Source organism: Sipha flava, unplaced genomic scaffold, assembly GCF_003268045.1.
Source record: "Sipha flava isolate LNK unplaced genomic scaffold, YSA_version1 37_pilon_pilon, whole genome shotgun sequence".
In the NCBI taxonomy this organism is placed as follows: Eukaryota; Metazoa; Arthropoda; class Insecta; order Hemiptera; family Aphididae; genus Sipha; species Sipha flava.
The window spans coordinates 919,472-932,498 of NW_020273087.1; the positions used below are offsets into that span (position 1 = coordinate 919,472).

The 13,027-nt window shown below is 27.9% G+C and overlaps 1 protein-coding gene across 1 annotated transcript in view; it reads left to right on the forward strand.

The window, feature by feature from the left end:
• The first annotated feature begins 4,317 nt into the window (after nt 1-4,317).
• The window catches only part of LOC112688118 (ATP-binding cassette sub-family G member 1), a 31,619-nt gene continuing 22,909 nt past the window's right edge, over nt 4,318-13,027 (forward strand). The window contains exon 1 of the mRNA XM_025561155.1: nt 4,318-4,821. The gene's annotated coding sequence lies outside the window, so the exon portion shown is untranslated. The remainder of the gene's footprint in view (nt 4,822-13,027) is intronic.

Sequence of the window (13,027 nt, forward strand, 5' to 3'; positions counted from 1 at the left end):
ATAAGCCCCGCCGTTGGTTTGGATTGTTGGTATTTTAACCAGGTTTTTAGTGTCAAATCTATAACCTCATATCACATGCTCGAAAAACTTGCACTAATTTTTCCCAATATCAAATCCATCGACACTTCTCTCCGACAATGGACATATGACAGTTACCGAGGCTTCAGATTTTATTACGGATATTGTTGTTTTTGTTTTATTCATGTGTAACAGAGTGTGATTTTATTGGTAATTTAATCGTATCCACTATACGCCTCCCTAAATTACGATAATATTGATAATGAGTAGTTATTCAAATAATACTCATATCATGTGTAGCGAGAAGCAAGGAAGTATATAATTATTGTTCAAGGATAAATTTCTGAATTCTGATACCCATAATGAATCTATAATTGTTAAGACGTAGATAACTTTGATACCTAAAGCTACCAATTAGTAGTAAAAGAGGAAACTTGTTATAACTATTTATGAAACTTATACGCGGTATTTATTTATGGATTTAAACCAATAATATTTTTCATGTTCTATCGCGATATTTCTATAACAAAAAAAAATATATATATATATCTGTACGCATACAAGCGTACAAGGTACAAGGTCCGTATCTCACTATTTTTTTGGAAAAACAATTTTTTCTCACCTACACAAAAACAATATAATTATAAAGCTATGTTTTTTGAAAACTCTCCTGTCGTAGTAATTTTTATGTGCGTGACTTCATTGTGTACTATGTATACGTCAATAAATATAGTATATGTATCTATATAATACAGCGATTGTAATATAATTAAGCTACAGGCCTAAAATGTGAACACCTTAGTTATATCAAACTATATTATTAATGAGTAATGACGATGACTTACAAGTAACAAAATATTAAAACATAGTGCGAGGGATATTAAAAACTTATGCACTCGAAGACAGAGGTGATCACAGGGAGGGCCACATAGGGGAATTTCTCCCGTGACCTTCTTTTCTTCAAATTCTTAATATATAAGTATATTATTTATATCCCACTCGGAAAATAGATCAAAGTACACTGCAAAATCATTTATGAAATTCGCCCCTTCCCCTATAAAAGAGTTTTGGGAATGCCACTGCTTGAAGGTGATATAGTTGGAGGTTTATTAAGGAAATATATATTTTTCATTTACTCTGCCACCGTAAGTATAACTCAAATTATGTACTTACTAATCCTTCAACTAACCTTCAAGCTTCAAAGAAAAACAATGTTTCATTAAAATGTGGCATTTACAGTTAAAATTGTTAATTTTTAAATTTATTTTACTGTAAAAATAAAATTAAAAATATTCCTTGCTTTACGTATGGGAAATTTCAAATCTGAATAAATAGAATCATAACCAGTATTGGGGAGTTAAAATAATATATGTTACATAAACGATGTGAATTAATTTTTAATTATAAAATATTATATTCATAATTTGTACATACTATAATATTATACATAATTTTAATTAAGGTATACATAAATTATCGAAGATAAAAACGGTTTTTTTTTCAATGGGCATAAAAGTACGTTCTTCATAATATGCAAGTGATTGGCACGATACAGGTATAATAAGTTATAAATAATAAAGTCAATGTATTATAATAACTTTTACACAATAATTATTGTTATGCATGGGTAAAATCAAAATATTATGTTGTTTGTAAACTACCATTAAGCGTATCTACATGCTCTTCCCAACATGTGTTCTACACCACCCAATTAAATTTCAATCGGAAAACTGACCGAACCAAGAATCCACACGAAAATAAATAATTAGCCTCGGTTGCCTATGGCCTCAAAGTAAAAAAAAAAGTACACGAAAATTAAAATGCGATTTCAGAAGTTTTGGCACATTCCTGAGCTGTAAAACAATAATTTGGCTTTAGGGGTTATTTAGATTAATCATAACATCGGTGTTTTATAAACAACCGGTTGGATCGATGCACATGATAATATACATAAATATTATTTTCACTCACGATACACAAGAAGTTGAGAGTCTACGACGTTTATATATCCAGTAAAATAATATTGTCCATATCCTGAAGCTTAATCGATTATATACATATATATATATTATATATATATATATATATATATATATATATTATATATTATGTTTCGCAAAATTGCAAAATATATTTTTATGACTACGCGTCATATATTAGTTACAAATATTATATAGCATTTCATAGATGATATTTCAGACACAATAAATTAATTTTTATGTATAATGTATAAGATAGTAAATAAAATATAATAATTATATCATACTTTTCCTTCAATCATTGTCAGATCTATTTTCAAGCTCATCTTTTGAACTTTTCCTGAATTCTTGTAGAATATTATAAACTTTTTCTACAAAACAAAAATTTTAAAGGTTACTTTATTAGAAAAAAATTGTTTATAGATGCATAACAAAAAAACAATAATATTAATATACAATAGGCAGTAGTGACAATTTTGGGCGGATTTTGAAAAAATATAAATTATAAAATATTGATAAATAGCATGTTTATAACTCATTATAAAATATATATTTACATATTTTATTTGCAATTCTCATAGGAATCTTTGAAATAACTTTAAAATTTGTAAGTCAGATAATTTTTTATAAAATTTTTTTAATATTAGGGGGTTGAAACCCCTGTTTTCGTTGCTGGAAACAAAGGTCACCGCTTAATATTTTTCGAGAACAAAGTTTTATGAGCATTAGAAAATGAAAATTTTATGAATTCTGGTATTTTAACGAATTTCTATTAACAATATTAGTTAATAAGCAATTCTATAAAATAATACATAGCGGCTCGAAACATTTACTGAACACTTATAAAATAATTTTAAAGCCATAGTAATTTTTGAAATATTAGTATGACAATTATACTATTTATAGTAGGTACTTAACATTTTCGATTTTTCGTAAATTTAATTAAGTTTGATTAAACGAAGGATATATCAAAATTTTGATCTCATTTACATACATACCTAGATGTCTTTTTTTTTTTTTTTACAAAAGTTAGAATATTATCTGTTCAACCTACCTCATTAAGACATTTGATTCTACTACTATATAATTTAGAAATATAAAATGATCGGGCGGACCTCTACCACTCGGAATCATTTTTTTGAAAACAGTTGTATCATTCATCCATCGTTGTATGTCATCCGAGCTAGAAGTTTTGCTCAATTTATTATAATTGTAGTATTTTATTCTTAATTTGTTTGAAGATTTTAATAATAAATCAAAATAATTGTAAATGACTGTCTTCGATATTGTCTTACGTAGTTGCATGAGACTACAAAATATATTATGTCCCTATTAAAACATTATTAAATATTCATGCCATATATGTGCATAATATGCAGATGACATTGTTAAATTTACATGACGAGAGAAGCCTACATATGTATTGATAATAAATTAAGAACAATGAGTTTTAAAACTAACGAACAGAAAACCACGTACTATTTACAATTTAGCCTACACGTTGTTTATTAAATATTATTTATCATCTGCAACCTGTGTACAATACACTGCTTACCGCGTCTACAACTTAACTTTTGATACACACGGTCGTTAACAGTGAATCGCGAACACGGTTAATCGAGTCAATGGTTAATCGCGGTTCTATCGTACCTACATGGAATTGTATATTCACCGTAGAAGCGAACGTGCTGTACAAAACGTCTGGCAAACATAACGCCATATTAGAGAGTCTGCGTACCTTAGGCCATCTATAAGTATCAGTTTATAAGTAACGAAAAACGAAATAGGAATGCGTCTAGCAAATCATACACTTTTCGTGGCAATGTTGATTCGAAGGTGTTTCATGGTAAATCTTGCAAATTTTACAAGCCTCTTGTTAAACCCGAACGCAGGTAAACTAAATAGATTTTTATGATGCAGAAACACGGAAACAATCGAAATCGCGGAAATCGATCGACTGAAGGCAATCGACTAAATAGGTATTGGAAAGAAGAGCGTTCAGAAAATCGAAACGAAACGATGATGAGAGGTGTTGGCGGACACAGGGAACAATAGTGAGTTTCACGAAGACGCATTATAGCGCAGAACCCGATGGATCGGTGGTCGGAAACTTTTCGAGCCGCGTAAGCGCTGCAAGTGTTTGCGGAACACGTCGGGAGGGGGGGGGGGGGGGGGGGGACTTGTCTTGCCGTTGCGCCGCGCCAACCGTTCGACCGGTTCGAGACGGTGCGCAACGCCCGTGCCCGGTGGCAGATGGCGCTCCGGTCGCCGGGCAGATACTCGGCAACCGATCGCGGTCGATCAGCTGTGACGTCGTCGACGTTCTTTCACCGCCGCACAGTCGCACGACGCGATTTCGTAAGTAAACAAACCGCTGTGCGCCGTCGTTGTCGTTCGCCACCGACCAATCCGACCGCCGTCCGACCAGTCCGCCGCCGTCGGTGCGAAAGTGCAGCAGGTGTGCGCGCGCAGACGTTACTGTCGCACCAGTCCGCGAGCACCACGGATTTCACCGGAAAATTGTTTTGCGCTCCGTACTATAAATCACCTAAACGCACCGGCGACGCGCGCATCAACGACACATCCGGTCCGTTGCACCGGATTTGCGGAAGAGATATCACGTCCGTTTTTTCCGGTCCGGGTTTTCGTCCCCGTCGGACGGCACGCGAACACCGAAAAAATTCCCCGCGTGACGGACGGACGCCGCGAACCCGATCCGCTCGTCCGCCGCAACGTACAACGCGTTGAATCCCCGCGGAAACCGGTTGTACGGCACAACACGTCGATGAACTGCAACGATCGGTCCTACGACTACGAGTAATAGGTAAATACGTTTGTATTGCGTTAACGGTTTGGTTTTGGGTGTGATCGTCGAAAATTAGTTGTGACGATACGGCATCGCGTTTAAAATCTTCGGTGGCCGCACCGAAAACAGGTCGAAACGGTTTTTGACATCGGTTCTGAACACACAGGTCATGATTTGTGATGTCTACTATTTCAAAACCGACACACGATTCCACGGTTTACGTTAGCTGCATATGAAAAACGATTCCGATTTCTGAAGACGGAACAAAAAAGTGCATCGATATCAATAATACCGTCGCGTATTATCGGTGTGCATCAGGAGTAGTTATACGAGGCTTTTGGGTGCGATTGATTAGGTACACCAGCATAGATGTCAGCAGCACTGAGCGTACAATACTAACTTACTAGGTAAACCGATAAAGCGTTCTTTGGTGATCATAACATTTTCACTTGGGTGCACTTTTCTAATAATATCACTTATTAATAACAACGATAACGTTGCGAAACAATATACAGCCGACTGCCTGGTGTTTTTCACTCGTTTCTCTTTGTCGGTGGAACGTTTTACAATTGTTGTTGTATTATTATTTAATATTATCATTGCCGCACGGTGTTATGGTACAGATGATCGATACGCGATGCGTCGTTGTTTTTGTATCACTTTCTCTTTCGGTCTTATTTGTCCACATAACGCCGTCGCGATCTGCTTTACCTAATGTAACTTTGAACGGCTGCAGCAGAACTCTTGACAGACCTTTCGATTGCGGTACGTAAAATCTTATCTTAAATACTATTATATAAAGAGACAGCATTTGTTTGCTCGCAAAAATCTTGATAACTGCTGGACCGATTTCAAAAATTCTTTCACCATTATAATGCTACATTATTACTGAGTAATACGGCTATTATTATTACTATAAAAAATTAGGGATCCTTACTAAAACTTTGTTCAAATTTGGTATGTAAAATTATAGATCCCAGTGTTTCGAGTTCGAACCACGATCTCGGTTGCTTAACTTTTTGCATATTTTTTACAGTTTTTTGTCTTTTTATTACTTATTAATTTTTTAATTGGTCGCGTTTCAAGTTTGGTCTTAATGTATAATCGACTAAAAAAAATTTGATTGAACATCCGAAAATTATAAAAGTAAATATGTATTTTCGTCGCACCGTCGTCGAACACGTTACAGTGACAATTACAGTACTGTTTGAGAGACTTCAATTCCCTATAAAAATTTCGTTGGCATTTACAATTAATAAGGCTCAAGGTCAAACATTTCAATGTGTTGGTATTGATTTGCCTTTTGACTGTTTCTCACTTGGACGGTTATATGTAGGATTATCAAGAACAGGTAAACCGGAAAATTAGTTTACTATATGACCAAAGATTTAAAACAAAAAATTGTATTAACTCTGACGTATTTAATTAAATTTAATAAATAAATACATTTAAATAGAATTTCATTTTATTTAAGTAAATGTTTTAAGAATATCGTATGCTCTAATGACACACAATGTAGATTATTATTACCCTACAAAATGAAAAAAGTGCCTAAAATTAAAAAAATGAATAAAACAGAACAATCTAACCTGTTCAACGATTTTTACACGCAACGATGTGCACGGGGTATAGCTATATATATATTCTTCTTTTATACATATAAAAAAAGAAGAATAAATTGTAGGTAATACTAAAATCACTGGGTCAAATATATCTATAAAAAATATAGCAATAGCAAACCATTGTCGGGTCAGCTATATAATATAAAAGAAATAAAATAGATCCTAAACACTAAACGACACACAAGATAATTTCATCACGAGTATAAAATGTTTGACGCCCAACGAAGTGGGCACAGGTCGGCTTGTATTCGATAGATTGTTGATGAAATGGATTGCGAGAAAGGAAAGAAAAAAAATTTATTGTTTGGTTCTCAATTTGATGACGCCTTAGCACCCGATGAAAATCGTTATAATAATTTTATCGCACTTTTCATCTAACAATTTTAGTTGAATGAAATATATACTTTTAAAATAAATGTTATCATCCGGTTCTATAGATGATGATGAAATAAAATTATATTTTAATTTGTTTTGTGTTTGAGACAATAAAAGCAAGTGATATAACATAAATAACTGTAGCGATTATTCAATCTTTAAAAAATGTTGTTCTATTTGGTATTCAATAATATAAGTACGTCTTTTCTAAATTGGCACATAACTTTTGTCAATTTTAAATGCCACACATCGTATTTATAATATTAGTTGTGCTCGAATCGAAAACCGTATACTCTAAACGAAATGCAGCCATAATAATATCATTATGACCTATGAGCATGCCTTGTATCTATTACGAATGCATCATTTGCCGGACGTCTCGAACCTACACGTTTATATTTATTATTTTTTTTAATATTATAATTCATAACCGTAAACTTATAATATTTTCACTTATTTATCATCGACACTATCTGAACACAATTACCCGTTATTGTTTAATGTTTCTAATTAATTTATTTTACGCCAGCCATCGATAAAACCGAGGATAAAACATACTAGGTAACTCTGAATTCATTAAAAACCGTTACCAGATTCAGAGGTTATTGCTCCTGTTGTTAATTATTTATTGATTAGTTTCCTACTGCTATGGATCGACGAATAATGTTAGTTATTAATACTCTGTATACATATATTTATGATTTAAAAATTGAAAATTATATCTATAAAAAAATAAATAAATAATAATAGTTTTTTAATATTTGATAATTGAGTAATTTTAACAATTTAGGGTTATTAGTTGACAGTATAGTTATACTGTAGTAATAAGTACTGTAATAATTACTTAAGTACCGAGTTAAGTACTTACTACATTTCCGTTTCTAGATCCTCATAATTAATATGGTTTAATCTTATTGGTTTGATATTCTTTAAGGATTATAGTTGTATAGTAAGTTGTGATATAATTGTGATTTTAACTAACACTCAACTAAAATTTTTGTACCTGTAAATAATAAATTTCTATGGCCTAAAATAAAGTTATAAAGACTATAGATCATAAATGTCTTACATCATATAAAACAAGCATTTATTTAAATATATCACTAAATAATAAAAATTATCTATTTATTTTGTTATTATTTTAGGTAATTCAGTTTTGGATTTGGTGAAATATGTATAATATAAAAATTGTACTTGTAAAATATAAAAAATTTTTATGACAATATTAATTTAAGAGTTAAATTTATTTTCGGAAAAAATATAATGAAAATGTGTGATACGATAAATAAACTTTGTGATTATGTATATAATCGTTATTTTGTTAATAGGACTTAACTTAAAGTGCATAAGTATACTAAATCAAATAATTTAGTAAAAATATGGGCTTGAGAATATTCATAATATGTTATCATGAAATTCTCAATTATAATATTTTATAATTTAATACTCTTACTTTAATTAAATAAAACAGTACAACATCTATATAGATATGTATTTAATTCTTATAACTTGTAAGCTTTAAAAGGACTTTTACATTTTCTTTACTATTTTCAACATGTATTTAAAAGAAAAAATATATTTGTTATTTACCTAGTAATAGAACGTATTAATTTTAAATTAAAATTAATTTTTATTTATCCTGGTGTAATTTTATTAAACTACTTTACTACAATTTTTTTCCTCGATTTTTTCTGTTTCAAAAGTCGGGTTAAAATATTCCTGAAATTTAAAATTATCACTCATAATAATTGTGTATAAAAACTAATAACATTTACATTTTGTACTTATTTGGTTACCATTTAAATTTTTCAATATTTTGATATAACCAAAAGTTTTAAGACTGTTTGATGTCTATATTTTCAAGAAAAAGTGTTTCAAAAGTTGTATATTAATTTCTATGTTTCTATTTTCTTATTTTTCAATTAATTTTGGGAACCTGTAAGAATATTGAATACAATTTTTCTACCATCAACTTAAATTCATTTTGTATTTTAAAAAGTTATTGCATGAAATTCTTGATTAAAAGACTTGACATTAAAAAGTCTAATCATAAAAAAATGTTCTAGAAAAAATCATGTTTAGGTACTAGATTTAATTTGCTGTACTTATTTTTCATGATTTATTTTTCGGTAATTATTTTTTACTTTTTCCTATATTCAAAGATATTTCATTAATTTAATAATGAATGTAATCATATAATCTCATAATTTTTACTTATTGCTTCACATTGTTTTTTGATAATATTCATAAAAAATTATCAGTTATAAATTATAAACAAATTATGTAATTGTTTTAGTCATTGATGAAAAGTACCTAATCATAAGAAATTAATATATTGTGTTTTCAATATTTTAAATTTACTCGTAATATAAAATAGTTGAATAAATAGGTCTTTTAAAATTTCATATTGTCAACAATATAACGTATCTATCAATCATAGAAATGAATACATATTATTAGTTGATTCTCATTTATTATTATAGGTATATCCTTATTTCTAAAGTTCAATAGATTAATATAATATTTTTTTAATAGTCACAGGTTTACCTATAATATCTACTGGTTATATTTTTCGACTATAAAAAAAAAAAAAAAATTACTAACTCCTAGTATTTAACCTAGCCATTAGTTAAAAAAACAAAAAATCCATGTGTCACTGTCTTACTTTATTATTATATTTTAAACTATAATACATCAGTATGATTCAAGTTATATTATTTACCTATGATTAAAAGATTAAAATAATACAACATCTATGAATAATTTGATAATATAAATCATAAATAAATACTGCATTTATGTGTAATATTTATATAATACGTATTTGTGAGCTTGTACACTGTGGGGTATTATGTTTAGCTATTATAATGTATAAAATATATTTACACACGATATAAAATGTATAAACCGGTTCACAGTGATGACCAGTGGCGTAATTATAGTGCTTTAATTTAGGGGGGGGATAATAAACATAACATTTTCTCAACAGTCTAATTTTAGTAAATCCTTTCCCTCAATTAATATATCATGATAATATTACTATCGGGTGATTATTTATATTTTTAACAAGGAAATAATTTTGTTATTGACGTAAATTCAATAATATCAATAGATTTATTGTAAAAATTATGCATAAAGAAGAATATTAGAGGAATTCGATTCCTGAATATCGTCCCATATATTCTCAAGTAATTTAAACATCGTTACAGTTGTTTAATTCAATTATCTAAAAAGCTTCCATCAAATTATATTCGGATATTACTGATTGTAAAATTTGCATTTGTTTTTTCGTGGAAGATAACCTAGGCAAAAATAAACTTATTAATACTATAAACAGCATTGATTTGGTATCTAGTACTTACAATACACAATTTGTCTTTACGTATCAATAGGTTTATATTTTCAAGAATTATCACTGTTTATTTAGACTTAAAAATCAAATCAACAAATCAATAAAAAAAATACTTTATAAAACATTTTCAGCTGCATTGTATAATAATACATTTGATGAATATTATGCAATAATAATAGTATATTAATTTTGTTGCTAAAAATTGCGCTAGAGAAAGGTGTATTGTATTTGACATACAGTTGCAAAAACATTCTTTAACAGTTAAATATATGTGACGAAATTCAAAGATTTAGTTTGCTTATAAAATAAACGTCCTAAACAATGAAGATGAATCGTTTCATAGAGACGGAGAATGAAAAATGAGGTCACTACAACGAAACCGTAGAATATAGTAGTGGTAGTACATAAGAGGTCTGACATTAACCTAATTCTTATAAATTCATCACAAAAGTTAAGAATATAAAATGTCAATAATATAGTATGATAATGGTGATAGTGGTCAATAAATATTAAAAAATAACAATGAAATTGCGTAAAATTATGTATTTTTTGAAAATTGTATTATTTTGTGGAATTAAATAATCGACACTTATATTTTAAATTACTTAAATTTTTTTTCTAGTACTCAAATTAATACTATTGAAGATAATATTAGATTATTATTATCATTATTATTTATTTGTATTTAATTATAATTAATTGAGTTTAAAACCAAGTTTGTACTATTTTTCAGTTTTTCATTAATGTATTAAAAATGAATAATCAATAAAAATTACAAATTGAACCTATCTAACTACTATTTTATTTTTAAAGCTTAATTTATATAATTATGCATATTTCTAATGGGTACGTAAGTTTGACTTAAATTATTCATGATAAAAATAATATGAGGAAACGTGTAAACACAACAATTTAATAATCGGTGGTTCGTGAATAGAATTTAACTCAAACAATAAAATTCAAGGTTGCAACTTATATTTTATTGTTTACAGTAATATTAATATTTAAATTAATAAAAGAATCTAGAATAAACATAATAGTTATACAAGTAGTCGCTAAGATGAACTAATCAATAAATATTTTAATTTTTTTTAATTTTTTTAATTATGATTTATAGTTTTATATTTGTTGATTTAATTTGTTTTGTTTTGTTTTAATTACACATTATCATTGCAATTCAAATTGATTTATATTTACATCCTATTATATAAAATAAGGTGAAACTCTTAGATGAATGAAATATATGAATACGAGTAGAATGGTATTGCTGTATTGATCCTTTAAACTTAAAACCAATGTACCATTGCTTTCGAATAAACCATTCTGTGTAAATAGGTCGGGTAAATCAGATTATAATTTTAAAGATAGTTAATATGGTAGAATAATTAAATAATTTATTAAAGTAAATTAAACTTTTAATGTTATAAATCCCCCCCCACCCAAAAAAAAGATGTAAAAATTAAAAAGTGCATATGTACAGCATATATTTTAATAAAATTAATTAAAACAATGAAATATCTAATAACTGATATCTTTTAATGAAAATTCGAAAAATATTCGATTTTGTAGAAATTAAATGTGAGTTTTCAAAATTTTTTTTTAAACTTTAAAAGTTGTATGTAATTTTTAAAACTAAAATAGAAAAATTGATAATTAAATGAATTATAGATTTCAAAAATTAAGCGGATTTTCGTTATTTTTATCATTTATTCAACATAAAAATATTAAAATTATACTAAGATTTTTTTAGACGTTTTCAAAAAAGGTTAAAAAATCATAAAAGATTCAATTTTCTATAAGTTACTAAAATTTTTTTTTTTTAAATTATACCATTTATAGTAGACAATAATATAAATAATCAGTAAAAATAGTATGTCTCTTTGAATATTTTTTTTCAGTTACGATGAAAACAAAAATTCGATTTTGTCGAAAACAGTTATGCTGTAAATCTTGCCGTTTTTTTTATTGTTTTTAGTTTTTCATGATTATTAAAGTAAAGAATAAGGAATTCGTAAAATAACTTCTATTAAAGTTCCTAACTAGTAATTTGCTATCAAAAGTTTCCTATAATTTTGATGATTGGAGCCATCCTTCGAAGTTGTGTACATAAATAAAAAAAAAACACGAGATAAAACCAATACATTTCTAGTTTCATTTAGAATCTAAAATTTTTAATTTTTAATTTAAATTAAAAAATAATAATAATACAATTTTAAAATTAAAAATTAAATAAATTAATGTTAAGTACAAAAACTAGTTAATTTACTAGACAACTATATCAATAATTTGAAACTAAAAAAATCGGAGTATCGTATTAACCAGTACGACATTATATAAGACTTATAAATTGCAATATATTTATGCTATATTACATTTTCATCGTAACACGTTAAACATGCCGTTCTAATCAAATACTCCCAATTTTCTCTTTACTATGGAATATTACGTATATGATACTAATATATAATTTATTTTAATAAAATTCAACAATTTATTATTTTAAATTTTAGTAGTAGAGTATACCAATAAAAATGTTTGCACTTATTTAATGATTGAACATGTTATAATTTAAAATCATACGTTTAAACTTATTACGTAAATATATTTTTTTGGAAAATTTAAAGGCTCCATAAATATGGTTTACCTACCATAATTTCAAGTAAAATAAGTTATACATATGAATGAAATAATTTTTATTGCTTTACTTATGCAAATATATGCAAATACTCAAATTTACGTGTCTTCAAAACATATATTTTATGAATTTGTAATACTTTTACTAGAATTCAAACATAAATATTATAACTTTATGTCGCTTAAAATCATATTATGAATTTATATTTTATTAGCTTAGTGAAAATTATTTTTATCAAAT